General features: G+C 34.6%; 1 protein-coding gene across 1 annotated transcript in view; it reads right to left on the minus strand.

Moving 5' to 3' along the window:
* The window catches only part of LOC150079172 (mitochondrial carrier homolog 2-like), a 273,570-nt gene that overhangs the window by 111,654 nt on the left and 146,816 nt on the right, over positions 1–15,100 (minus strand). The window lies entirely within an intron of this gene.

The raw sequence follows: 15,100 nt of genomic DNA on the forward strand, positions 1-15,100 counted from the left end.
AAATGATGTAAGAAAGCAACTTTATATAGAATCATTAAAAAATTGAACTTCCCATATCACCTATCCACTCCTCCAATAGTTTGTCTAGTTCTTCCTTGAATTTATTCAAACCACCTACATTCCACAACACCAGATGAAAGTCTGTTCACAATCAACTACTCGCCTGATGAAGGCAAATTTCTGCATACCTATCCAGCAACTATCCTTCACCAATTTGAATTTATGCCCTATCAGTAGTGAGCTTACGCAATCCATTCAAAACCTTCTTCCTTGCATAATGCCTAGTCTCCAGAAACTGCAATTTGCAGAACCGAAACCTTTTCTGGTAAGAGCACCTATCTGTTCCACTTGCTAATCCCATTGCTCTTCTATGCACCAGTTCAAAAAGAAGCACGTCCCTCCTAAAATGAGCCTTCCAGACTTGCTACACTCAAGGTATAGCTTAACCACTGCCTTATATAATGGAATAACCATCTCATTATCTCTGCCAACAAAATTCCTGTATATCATTGAAAAAATCCCATGAGCTGTCCTAGCAGCCAATCTGAACTGCTCAGAGAACTTCATGTCTGACTAAAATTACCACCAGGTCATTTTTATTCTCCACCACCTTGAATACGGTACCAGAAGGACATTGAACCGGAACTGAATCAAAAACTGAAACCAAAAATAAAACAATATATCTGCTGGAAAAACAATTCTTGAATCTGAACTGAAACCCATTTCAAGTTGTCACCTGTAATGGGTTTCGTTTGTTATTTGGTTTTTAGGAGCATTAGCAACTAAGGCCATATTGCTCCGGGGATATGCGGTGGTCATTCCCTGACCTTTCCGCATCCTCTGTATTTAGTGGTCATGGGCTCGAACTCTGGTCTAATCAAGAAGCGTGTGCTACGCACTGCTGATCCTGCCCACCTGGCTTGGGTTTCATCCGCTTAACGCTGATAATTTGTTCCGGAAAAACAGAGTGCTAAATGAATCTGGCTCCTTGATCTGAACTTGCAGCTTCTCCCTGGATTTTAAATGTATTCAACCAGTCCTTACTAGTTCCACATGGTTCTGCATTCTTTTTTTTTAGGTGAGTTTTCTTCAGATCATCATATAGGCTAATCTCTCTCTCTCTCTCTCTCTCTCTCTCTCTCTCTCTCTCTCTCTCTTTTATTTTATTATAATATTTAACTTAACTGAATTCTGCATTGGATATTATCTTCAATAAAATTAAAGTCTCTCCATTTGAATCCTAATAGCCAGCCTAGCCCTAGTTGCTTGCAGTGGAACATCTGTTTTTCCCACTGCTAAAATTAATCTGCTTGTCGTTGACCGAAATTGAATTCGCTTAAAAATGTCTAATTTAATTTTCAAAATCAGTCGATTGATCCTTCCCCGCTTTGAAACTTGGCATGTTTTTTTTTTCTTTCAATATGAAACTTCTTTTAGGCATTCGTTTCCACAAAAGTCTGCTTTATCTATGTTATAAACTTGTTGAGAAGTATAACACATAATACCCCTCTTCAATAATTTTAACAAGTTCTTTTTTGAAAGTTTCGGCTCCTTCATCTGAACTTGTGGTTTCTCCCTGGATTTTAAATCTATTCAACCAGCCCTTACCAGTTTTAAATGGTTCCACTTTTTTTTTTTTTTTTTTTTAGGTGAGTTTTCTTCAGATCATCATATTGGCTAATCTCTCTCTCTTTTATAATATTTAACTTAACTGAATTCTGCATTGGATATTATCTTCAATAAAATTAATTCAAGTCTTTCCATTTCAATCCTAATAGTCGGCCTAGCACTAGTTGCTTGCAGCGGAACAGCTATCTTTCCCACTGCTAAAATTAATTCTTTATTTTTTTATAATTGTTCTTACAGTTAAACTTGCAAGTCCTAAATTACGGCACATATCCGCTTGTCGTTGACCGGAAATAGATTCGCTTCAAAACGTCTAGTTTAATTTTCAAATTCAGTCTTTTTCTTATATTTATAGTCTTCGTACTGCGAAGACTATAAATATAAGAATGTTGACAGTTTATACAGTTCATTCTTATCCGCAATTATTAACTCTTCGAAAATGTAACTGTGTTGGTTGCATTAATTACGATACAATGTTTTCGAGTAAACTGTCCGTTATGCACGATGTCTAATACTGTACCGAGTGATGACTAGACTTCAGATAAATGCATATAACGCAAATATTACAAGCAATATACTTGATCGTTTTTTAAAATGTTGATCTCGGAACTACGTAACAAGTCACTGTACTGCAATTAAATTAGCGTGCAAGAAAATTTCACCGATCGTGGAAAATGTTTTAATGCTGTTTTGCTATTCATTTTCAAGCTATCGACTACATCAAATGAAACAATTTCGTTAAATATGCCAAAAATGCATCTGTAAAAGAGTGTTATAGTGATTTGTGACAGTGTTATAGTCAGATACGGGTTATAATATAAGAACAGCATTATAGCGACTCAGCGTAAAGTGATCCGCATTATAACGAGGGTTTGCTGTATTTTTTGATTTTCAGTTCACATTTTGTAAACATCGGAAGTGGAGTTTTCTTGCTGCTGAAGGAATCGTTTCTTTCAAAAATTTCCAGAACCTTAAGGAACAAAGGGTTTTCCCAAGCAGATTCAGCGTTGCAGTAGTCTGTTGATTCCATGGGTGGGGTTTACGAGGAGAGAGAGAAATTTGGTGTGTCAAGGATTTACCTTGCGTGACTCATGCAACTACTTCCAGAGCTATTTAGAAGGGAGAGCTGCTAATCGTACTGGTACCCTTTCTCTGAGTATACGGAGAAGTTTTCCAGTAAAAATATTTTACAAATGTTAACTTGGATTTTCCACAAGTCTTTAAAACCATCAACTTCCTCTTTTCCTCTGGGTAGATACATCTTAAAATCTATTCTACGATAGTATCAACTGACTTTGAGAAATTTCATGGGGAAATTTGTCCATTTGAAAGTTCCTGGAAGCTCCTGATTGTCTAGTTGGGAAAAATAACTTTTCCCCCAGTGACCTGGTTTATTCATATGAACTCTGCATAGCATCAATCAGCCTGGCTTCGCTCTGTTTTTAAGGATTGCCCTGCATTGCATGTTGTGCATTTATCCTCGGTAGTTACCATTTGTTGCAGTTTACTAGTTTTGAATAGGTATGTACAGTGGTACCTTGGATTGCGAGTAACTTGGTCTACGAGTGTTTCGCTAGACGAGCAAAAATTTTTAATAAATTTTAACTTGATAAACGAGCGAGGTCTTGCAACACGAGTATAGTCAGTCCTCGTATAACACATGTTTACACTACACGAATTCAATCATACACGATTTATAAATACGCGAATGATAGCTTATATAACACGAACCGAATTCGCTTATGCACGATTCGCTTTTGTGTTTACAAGAAATGGCAGTCGAATGCAGAATCACCCCAACCGAACGCAACACGATAGGAATGAGGAGGAGATTCTGAAAACGTATTTATGTTTTTTATATCAGTGAAGGGGAAAAACATTTCGTCATAATAATGTAAAAACACACACAATTCCAGCTATCGGTATAATCGCAAATGCAATTAGATCGAGTTTACTACCAGTTTATAACAGATTCCACTAGCAGGAACGTAACTGGAAATTGTTTTTATTGTTTTATGGTAGTAACCCCTAGATATGTGCTTTAGTAAAATGTGAAGTGTTAATAGTGTATCTCTGCCTTTACGGTGTTGTTTATTCAATTGCTACACGCGCGCAGCTTTGTTTATGTGTATCAAGTGTGCCCCCTCATTTTGTAATAGTGCGAGGGATGAATCTGTTTAACGACAATGCAATGTCATATTTCCATGAAATCCTCAAGAGGAGGCAAGTGTCAATGGAGAGGTTCCTTGTTAAAGTCGCACAAAAAGAAAGAGTCAACAGATAGCAGTGATTCCGTTAGTGACAGTGAAAGTCATCCTACCATAAATCCGATTGCTTTATGTATATTAAATTTAAATATTAAAAATATCAAAAGGTATGTATGTATTTTGTATTAATCATTTTTACAGTATATGAATATTTTTGAGTTTTGGAACAAATCATCTGGGTTTCCATGATTTCTTACGGGAAAATTCGCTTTGACATATGAGTGCTTTAGATTACGAGCATCTTTCCGGAACACGAATTATGCTCGCAAACCAAGGTACCACTGTATTATAAATTTAATATACTATTAGTTGTTAATACTACCTAAAAGAAGATATAAAAATGGAAAAAAAAAAAAAAAAAAAAAATGTGTGTGTATATATATATATACACATACACACACACACATTAGACAGAAATAATATATATATATATATATACACACAGGTAGTTCTCAACTTTATGAGTTAATTCGTTCCTACCTTGCGTTCGCAAAGCAAGAATTTATTTCCCGCAGACAGAAGGTTAAAAATAGGGGTAGTAGTAGTAGTGGATGTGACGCAAGAAAGCACGTGTATGAGCTTATGCAGCATCAGCCAAAAAAAAAAATCACACCATTCCCTCCAAATGCCTGCCCAGTTCCTCCTTAAATTTATTTAACCTATCAACTTCCACGACAGACGGAAGTTTATTCCAGCAATTAACCACCTGCTGGCTAAAGGCATATTTACGCACATCTATTCTACATCTGTCCTTTCTTAATTTGAATTTATGCCCCCTTAGGTTCGTAATCTGAACAAGTGGAAGGATCCCATCAGAATTCACTGTGCTCAACCCATTCAAGGCCTTATACACCTCAATCAGATCACTGCGCAGGTGCCTAGTCTCCAGCCACTGCAATTTGCAGAACTTAAGCCTCTCTTGGTAAGAGGATCCCTTCATTCCCCTCACCAATCTTGTTGCACTTCTCTGTACACGCTCAAGTAAATCTATATCTTCCTAAAATGAGGCCTCCAGATCTGTACGCAGTACTCAAGGTGTGGCCTGACCATTGCCTTATACAGAGGGACAATCACCTCCTTCTCCCTGCTAGCAAAATTCCTATATATCATTGACAAAACCCATGACCTGCCTGGCAGCCTGTCTGCATTGCTCAGAAAACTCCCAGGTCTTTTTCATTTTCTACCACCTTAAGTGTAGTACCACACAGTTGGTATGTTTCTCTGGGGTTACTTCTACCCATATGCAGTATTTTGCATTTGTCAAGGTTAAACTTCAGTTGCCACTTCTTAGCCCATCTGCCCAAATTATCTAGATCCTGTTGCAGTAGCACACTGCCATTACTGTCATTAACAACCCTGCCAACCTTTGTATCATCTGCAAACTTCGACATTAAGCCTGATATACCTTCATCAATATCATTGATAAATATACAAAACAACAGTGGACCTAACACCGAACCCTGTGGGACTCCACTAATAACATTAGTCCACGAAGAGCAGCACCCATTGATTACCACCCTCTGTCTTCTCCCACTTAACCATCCTTTTATCCATTGTAGCAACTTACTCTTAATACCATTCTGCTCCAATTTGTACAATAGTCTTCCATGCGCAAAAGCTTCAAAGTGTCAAAAGCTTTCCTGAAATCCAAATATATGATATCAAAATTATTTTTGCATCCAGTTCCTTTGTAACCACATCATAATATCCTATCAAATTTGTAAGACGAGAGCTTCCCTTAACAAACCCATGCTGTGTCTGAATTATTGCTGCAGTCTTGTCTAGATGATCCTGCAATGCATCTTTAACCAGCGACTCCATTATTTTACCCGGAACAGAAGTTAAACTAACTGGTCTGTAATTACTCGTGTCACCCTTCGATCCCCCTTTGTGAATTGGGGATACATTTGCACATCTCCAGTCCGTGGGAACCTTCCCTGAGTCCAAGGATGCTCTCATAATTATGGCTAAGGGTTTGCTTAGTTGATTTGCAGCCTCCTTTAATATAACTGGATAGATCCCATCCACCCCAGGTGCTTTTCTTATGTTTAACTTCAACAATTTCTCCTCCACTTTGCTCTCGGTTATTACAAAATCATTAAGTATCCTGCTACAATTTGATAACCTTCTGCCATTTTCAAACCTTAATAATTCCTCATGTGTGAATGTAGATGCAAAATAACCATTCAGTTTGTTTGCTATCTGAGCAGGATCATCTACAGTCGAACTATCCATGTCAAGTGGACCAATCAGATTCATTCCCTTCCTTTTAGAGTTTATATAAGTAAAGAAATCCTTGCTGTTTTTCTTAGCATCTTTTGCCAAGGATTTCTCGTAATCTGCCTTTGCCCGCCTAACCTCCTTTGTGACCTGATTACAGACTAGCTTATATCTGTCATAGGCTTCTGAGTCACTTGATAATTTATATGCATCCCATGCATTTTTCTTCTCTGTTACGAGTCTCATTAGTTCATTAGATAACCATTTAGGCCTAAACCTTGAACAATATTTCTTAATAGGTATGAAACTTTTAGTAGTTTCCCCGATTAATTCCTTGAATGCTTCCCACTTAGAATTTACTGTTGGTAACATCGTCAGTTGATCCCACTGTACAGAATTTAAAAACTGTCGGAGACCACTTTACGGAAGCAAAAACCCTTTGCTTTACCTCTGATGGTAATTATATCTTTAAGTAAATCCCACATCAGTACACTGTGATCACTGCCACCTAGTGGTTCCTTTATTGCAAATTCTTAATACACGAATGATCACTGCTGATAACCAGATCAAGAGTATTACTTTCTCTGGTTGCCTCTCGAACATGCTGCTGCAGAAAACAATCATCCAATACCGTTCTCAACAATGAAATTAGTTAGCTAATTAGTTTATGTTTAAACAATGATTAATTTATCGAAAGAAATGAAAATGTAGCCTGTTAAGTCAAGCAAATTATAATAATAGAGAAATTACTTACAACTTACAAATGTTAAAGAATGTTTATTCTTCATCATTATCGTCTAAATGCACACTCGGTTTGTTGCACAAGGAGCGTCTTCTTCAGAAATGTTTCAAGAGGTGTTTGTTTTCAAGATAATCTTCTCTTTTAATTATAAATTTCACGATTGCATGCATACACATTTTTTAACCGCACACACAAATGGTAACTAACACGATTCACATGGAGTTACAAGTTTTACAAAGCTTAAAAAAAGGAATGAAGAGAAGATTCTGAAATTTTATTTATGTTTTTTATACAATTGAATATCTCAGTAAAGGGGAAACACATTTCACCATAATAACGTAAAAAAGCACACAATTCCAGCTATTGGTATTTTCGCATATGAAAGAAGATAGAGTTTACCACCCATTTATAACTGCTTGCAGTAACAGAAAAGCCCAATAAACCAAAAAGTGCAAATTGTTTTTATCGTTTTATGGTAGTGACCTGCAGAAAAATATGTGCTTTAGAAAAATATCACAAAGCCATTCAAATTTGGTTCTTATAACAGAACATATGATAACAATGAAAGTTTAGTGCATTTTAATGATTTGAATTGATAACTAATGCAATTTACAAGCCACGCTCAAAACTATTTATACGGGCTTAAGGTCGCTACGCTCGTGACGTTAAAAAAGACATTTTAGAGAGATAAATAGCTTAGTTATACAACAAAAATTTCAACTTCCAAGATCTTGAAACAAATTACCAAAAAACAATGTGTTATTCGGTTCACATTATGATATTTTAACGATACAATGGTGTCTCTGGAACTGATTAATATTGTAAAGTGGGGTGCACTGTATTGTATAGCTATGCACATGGTTTGGAATGAAGTATTATGAATGTTTAACATTCATTTTTTGCAATTAATGTTCATATCTTCAATTTTGTTGATACTTGGTAAAAAAAAACTCGTAAACCCGGGAACTCATAAAGTGAGAACTGCCTGTATATATATTAATGATGACAGAACCTAAATTAACTGGTGTGGGAAACTAAGTGATATTGGTACTAAGGAGAAGGTTAATCATCCAGCATGAAACATGTAAATCTCATTTTCCACGTATATTTATGCTTTAATCATGAGAAAATATTTAGTACAGTAGAACGTCGGTTATCTGGAAGTTGCTGATGATTCTTCTTCTTTTTTTTTTTTTTTTATTAATGGTAGTACTTGAGACTAATGTTTATTATGTTACGAGAGTATTTCAATTTGTTTTTTTACTTTGTGTATCTGGTGGCAGGTTGGATTAGGAAACCATGAATGATAGAGTTTACTCATTCGCTTCTGTGAACCCAATTTTCCATGGCATATTTTGTTCCCTTCATCTCATATTATGTTTAGTTTAGCTCCAGATTCAATAAGAATAATATCAGCCCGAGACTGCGCAATTTATTATTTTTCTCAGTTTGTTATAGTAAAATGTCAACGAAAAGAAACAGCACAAAAATAGGCAGAAAAGCAGGAAAAATGCAATATAATCAGAGTGATATTGTTAAGGAACTTGAGATTTAGTAGCCAAAAAAAAAAAAAGGTCACAGCAAACAAAACAAAAAATGATCGAACATTATTTTTTAAAAAATTACTTAAAATTTGCAGTAAAATACCTATCTGAATATACATACATATGTAAATGTGAAAATTTTATGTATAAGGTATTATTATTAATTTTTTAATTAAATAAATTCATTTTTTTCATGATATTTAAAGTTTTTTTTCTTTTACTTTAATACATTATAATAGAGTTTATTTAATCCAAATACGTTTTATTATCCAAAAAATTTGGCTATCTGGAAGAGGTCTGACATTAATTATTCCAGATAACTGATGCCCTGCTGTATAGGAAGAAATTAATTCTGAGTGAACTTATATTGTGGGTATGATGTAATGACCTTATATTTGATAGTGTTATAATCGAAATCAGAGAAAGGGGTTACAAGAGACAGACTGCCAATTTAAATATTTCTTATCCTTTCTGGAGCATAGGACTCAATTTCTTTGGGCTTTTGCTAGTAAAATTATTTTCCAATGCATCTACACTTCTCCTTTATGACGCAACTAACCTTGCACTTCATTTACTGCGGCATTATTGAAATAACTCTTTTCATTCTGTCACATTCATGAAGCTAAATTATTAGTACTTGAAGCATTTCAGCTTTAACATCAGTCTATCAGTAATTCAATCTGAATGCAATAGCATAGCGGGTTAGTAAATGCCATGATTTATTAATGCTTTAACTTTAAAATTTTATATTTCACGAATCATGCTTAATTTAACATATTTTATTTTTATTTATAATTTTAAAAAAGTGACAATCAATTTTGATTCCTTAAATTATAGCATGGGAAGAGATAGAGTAAATCTGTGTTGATGATCCTTCAAATTCAAAAAACTGGAAAATAAAAACACATGTAAAGTTTGTAACATAGTCATGGCTGAAGATCACGCTGCCAACTTAGAGAGATGCTTGAAGTGAACCATAAACAAGAATTCAATATGGTACAAAAATAGGATAAAGAAGATAGAAGGAAGTGATAAAAAAGTTAAAAATAAATCCCAACAAACCACAGAAAAATTGCTGCAGCAGAGTACTTTGGAGTGAAATTAGATAAGCAAACAATTGTTGAAGCTTGTGTAGAGTTCATTACTGTTAACAGTTGTGCATTTGAGCCAATGTAATACTCAGGATTCTGCAAAATTTTAAATCCTATTATTAGAGGAAATGGTCATAATTTTTCGATCAACAGAGAATATAAAACTAATTTATACCGGGGATATCCTAAAAATTTTTCTCAAGAATGATTAAATTCGCACAGTAAAATGGAAAAGAGAATCATCTCTTTGAAAGTGGATGTTGCCACTATATTAAGTTGATCTGTCCTCAGAATAAATATTCTATTTGTGAAAGATTGTAAAATACACCGTTTACATTGGGTATGAAAGAACTGAAAGAAAGAAAGATATACAGGAACGTATATAAAAAATATAGTTTGCCAAATTTTAGAAAAATATAACGGGATTCAATAGATTTACTTAGTTACCACTGATAATGGGTCAAACATGATTAAATTTGTTAATTTGCTAGGCAATGATAATGTACAGTAAACCCTCGCTATTCGCGGGGGTTACGTTCCTGAGAAATGTCGCGAATACCGAAAACGCGAATACTGAGTTATGGCTCCCATGGTAATAAAGGGGTTCCGTTCAAAAGTATGAAATATATAAGAAAAACTAGTCTAAAATTTTGTCTATGTATGTATTATATGTACCTTCATAATATGACTGTACATGACAGTACATAGTGAAATGCAAGCATATGGCATCGAAATGAAAATAAGAAACAATTTAATATTAAATGTAATATTTATTAGAAATTTCAAACAAATCTTTCAAATCAGCGCCTTTGCTAGCAAAAAAAACCTATCCCGCCAGTGCTATCACCAGTTTCGCTAAAGTGTTGATAAAGAAGTTTTGCCTTTTCACGAATGATGAGTGAACTTAACGGAATTTTATTTTGAATTCGGTCTTCTATCCACAGATTTAAAGCTTTTCCATTTTTTTTAATTTAACATCACGAGTTACAGAGCAAATTTTTGAAGCAATTAGCGCGGTTTCACGGACACTACGGCAGATTTTTTCTTCCGATTTCTTGATTGATCGTACTGTTGACTCATTGATTTTATAATGTTTTGCCACTGAGGAGACACTTTCACCTTTAGAAATTTCGTCTAATAACTCAATTTTATTCGCTAGTGTCATCACCTTCTTTGATATTTTCACATTTCTCTTTTTATTCGTAACCATATTTTTGTAGGGGTTAGAAAGAACTTGACCACAATAAAGTCACTTTCTTCCGTTAACGCACTCGAAAAAGTCTGTTTTACACTGCAAAACGGTAGAGTTATCATTTTTGTAAGCATATCAATTTATAAATTGATAAATTTATTCAATATATAAACATATAAATTAAAATCAAACGACGAAACCTTCCATGACTAACACATACTGAACAAGGATTAGCGAGAAACATCCACGCTCGCGATTTTTTCACCCCTGTCCCCCCACCCACTGAGCGCTGTTTTGACCGGGAAAGATAATTTTAGCCACGCCCATGTTTTTATGGCGGAAAATATTCACGGCGTTTTAAAATTCACATTTTTTTAGGTTACATTTTATATTAAATCGGCGATCGCGAATACGCGAAACCGCGAATACAGATACCGCGAATAGCGGGGGTTTACTGTACTTTCGTGAAAGTAAAGCTCCCAGAGAAAAAAATTATTTTGAAGAAGTTAGTTTCTCCGATGAAAACAGTCTTTCCTACAGGAATCGGCTTATTTGAATAAAGTGTGGAGCACACACATTTCAACTGGCAATAAAAGGCGATCAAGGACCCTGAATTAGGAAAATTTTTAAATGATTGTTGAGAACTTGTCCGAAAACTACTAATTCAAACTTTATCCTCCAAATGTTCCAAAAATAATTTAAAAAAACCTGTATTAGATTGAACAACAGGATGGAATGTACATATATCATGCTGGAAACATTATAAGGGTTAATAATGTTTGCAAACTGAACAAATAAAAAAAAAAATAATAATAAGTTAGTTCTTCAGTTTGAAAAACTGAAGAACTAACGACGGTTCGTCGTTAGTTCTTCAGAAATATCTTTGACGGTTATAAAGATTCCAAAATAAACAACTAACTTTCAGTGATTTTTTTTTATGTCTAAACTAAACTAAACTAAACTAGATACTAAACTCAAATCGGAAAAATTAACAAATTTATTTGTTAGTGTTTCGGTTGAAATATTAAATATCAGAAAAAAACTTATAATGGAAAATGAGTGTATCTTAGTTACAGTTTATTTGGATCTGCACTATCAAATTCTACTTAATTCTAACAAAAGGTAAAGACCAAACTGCACTTAAAAACAGTTTGGGAAATGACTGAAAATGTAAAAATAGGAGAAAAAAGATAGAAATACAGAGGAAATGGCAATTTCAGATGAAGATGTTGATGAGATGGAAAAATTTCTTAAAAAGAAGGAAAAAGATATTAAAGTGCAATTTAATTTAGCTAATACTGACAATTAAAACATTTTGTCTAGTTTTGATGGGGTGAAAAGAGTAGAAAGAAAAACATTTTGGAATTTTGGGAAGAAAACTGTTTAAAATACCAATATTTATAAGAAATAGCTACTGCTATTTTAGGGGCTTCAGCTATGAAAATTAGTGTACAGAGGACTTTTTTGGGATTGAAGTTCATGCAGGATAATAGGAATAGCCTGAGTGAAACTATTGGCAGAGAATATGCTGCTAATCAGAGGTAATTATGGTTGCTTGTATTAATGAATTTCCTATGACTGTATCTCTTATATTTTTATATTAAACGATTTTGACTTTAAATGTAAGATAATTCAGCAGTTTATATTATGTTATAATATAATATAAATGTTATATTATGTATATAAAATTCTATTATGTAGGTTGTTATGGTTTAAGGATAAAAGATATGTTTGTGTAACTGTAAAAATCAAGATATTGTAAATAAATTCTGTTCGTCATCATTACTTTATAAGCGTATGCCATATATATATATATACCAATTCAGTTTTATTCAAATATATTACTACTTAACAAATGTATTTAACAAAATAAATACTTAATATTTACATTTAAATAATTTTTTTAATATTTTGATTAGTTTTTTTTTTATAACTGAATTTAATTCAATCAAAAAATACACATAATTAACTTTCAGGTTTAATATGATTTTAAGGTTGGCCAAAAAAAACAATTAGTTGTCGGAGCAAAACCAGAACCTAACCAAAAGTTGAGTGAACAGGAACAAAAGCTGGAGCGAAAAAAAATACGGTTCGATGCCCCGGGTACCACACAGTTGGTATCTTAGTCTGGGATTACTGCTACCCACATACAGTACCTTTGCATTTGTAAATGATAATCTTCAGTTGCCACTTCTCAGTCCATCTGCATAATTTTTTTAGATCTTATTGCATTTTTAAATAATTGTCAATTAATCATAATACTCTTATTATTTATTGTCATTAACCGCCGTCACAACCTTTGCATCCCTTCAAACTTAGACATAAATCTGATATGCCTTCATCATTAATAAAAATATATAACAAGCCCATGACTGACCACCCTGGGAAACTCCACTAATTACAGTGGTCCAAGAAGAGCAGCACCCATTGATAACTACTCTTTCTTTTCTCCCACTTAACTATCTCTTTAATTTGCCTCTAATGCCACACTGTTCCAATTTGTATAGCTTCTGTATTTCTTTTTCTTCCTTTCATCGCTGGCATGCTTGTGAGTATGCAGGGTGTTCTCCTTAGTAATTTAAACAAACAGCTTTTGGAGTTGAACATCCCACAATTCTGTGGTCCTTTGCACCATACTGCACGCATTCCAGAATACCACGACGTGCAATTCATGAGTGTCTTTATTTTTGACATTTAAAGCAACTCAGAGAATTCAGTATATATGGCCTTACTGGAAAATGCAGATACCAGATATAATGGAATTAGGAGACAACTTGTGAGTTGAAGGTAGGGATATTTCTAGAGTGGACTATATTTCATCCCTATGCATATTCGTTTTACAACCAGCACTGCTTGTGATTTCAGCTCAACAAATTTCTTCTTCAGACATGTCAAATGAATGCAATAAGTATGATGAACAACTATATAGTTAGACAAATAGAGTGGACCAGTAAATCAGTCTTTTAAGAGGGGAGGGGGATTTCAAATTTCCAGATATTCACTATAACTCATGGGTTAATCACTCATACAATAACAAATTTTCTGGATGACTGTTTTTTACAGCAACATGTTAGAGAGACAATAAGAGAAAGTAATACTCTTGATTTGATTATCAGCATTGACTCTGCACATCACCATCAATCTCCAGATAAAGGAGCAAAGGTGACAGTGATCACAATATACTGATGTGGGATTTACTGAAAGATAAAACTACTGTTAAGGATAAAAGGAAGGGATTTTCCTTTCATAAAGATGAATATAATGGTTTCAGTCTTTAAATTCTTTTCATTTTGATCAATAACTGGCATTATTACCAACTGCAAATTCTAAATGAGAAGTAATCAAAGAAGCTACTAAACTTTTTATACAAACTCAGAGATACTGAGGGATAATTGTCTAGAACAGCTTTTTTGGGGTTTTGTCAATGATATACAGGAATTTTTTCAACAAGGACAGGGAGATGATTATCCCGTTAATACATACAGGTCTGGAAGTCTCATTTTAGAAAGGATGTGGATCGGGTGTAACAGTGCAGAAAAGGGCAACAAGATTAGTGAGGGCAACAAAAGGGTACTCTTATCAAGAATGGCTTCAGTTCTGAAATTGGCAGCATCTGGAAATGAGGCACTTGCAAGGAGATCTGATTGAGGGGTTTAAGGTTTTGAATGGATTGAGTAAGCTAAATGCTGCTGGCATCCTTACTCTTGCTCAGACACACACATATTTGTTTGGTTTTTAGGAGCATTAGCAACTAAGGCCATATCGCTTCGGGGATATGCGGTGGTCATTCCCTGACCTTTCCGCATCCTCCGTATATGGTGGTCACGGGCTTGAACCCTGGTCTAATCAAGAAGCGTGTGCTACGCACTGCTGCTCCTTCCCACCTGGCTACGGAGGCGCCACACACACACATATGAGGGGCATAAATTTGAATTGAGGAAGGATGGCAAGGTAGATGTGTGGACATTTTCTTTCAGCCAGCAAGTAATTGATTGTTGGACAAACTTCCATCTGATGTTGTGGAAGAAGGTAGTTTAAAAAAAGTTGCATGTGTGCTGAGTACGTGCGGTAGATGGTTTTATGTGAAACATCCTTAGTATTTCTTTCAGGCATTTTCATTTCTGTATATTGATTATGAAATAAAAGAGCTTTTGTATTGTAAATATTTTATTGATCATTTACAAATTTCCATAATTTCACCTGGAACACAAGATACAATGGATTTATGATAACTAAAGTAACAGACGATACTTGCGATTCCAACTACAATATCGTATGCCATTCAACTACAATATCGGGTGTCGATTGAGGCACCCGATATTGTGGTTGAATGGCATACACAGCTGTTGGGGCACCTAACAATGGAGTGTAATGAAACTGCAAGACAAGAAAAGAAACTGTTGCAGTCACATGCCAAG

Source organism: Mastigoproctus giganteus, chromosome 10 (assembly GCF_048544385.1).
Source record: "Mastigoproctus giganteus isolate SK-2022 chromosome 10, ASM4854438v1, whole genome shotgun sequence".
NCBI lineage: Eukaryota > Metazoa > Arthropoda > Arachnida > Uropygi > Thelyphonidae > Mastigoproctus > Mastigoproctus giganteus.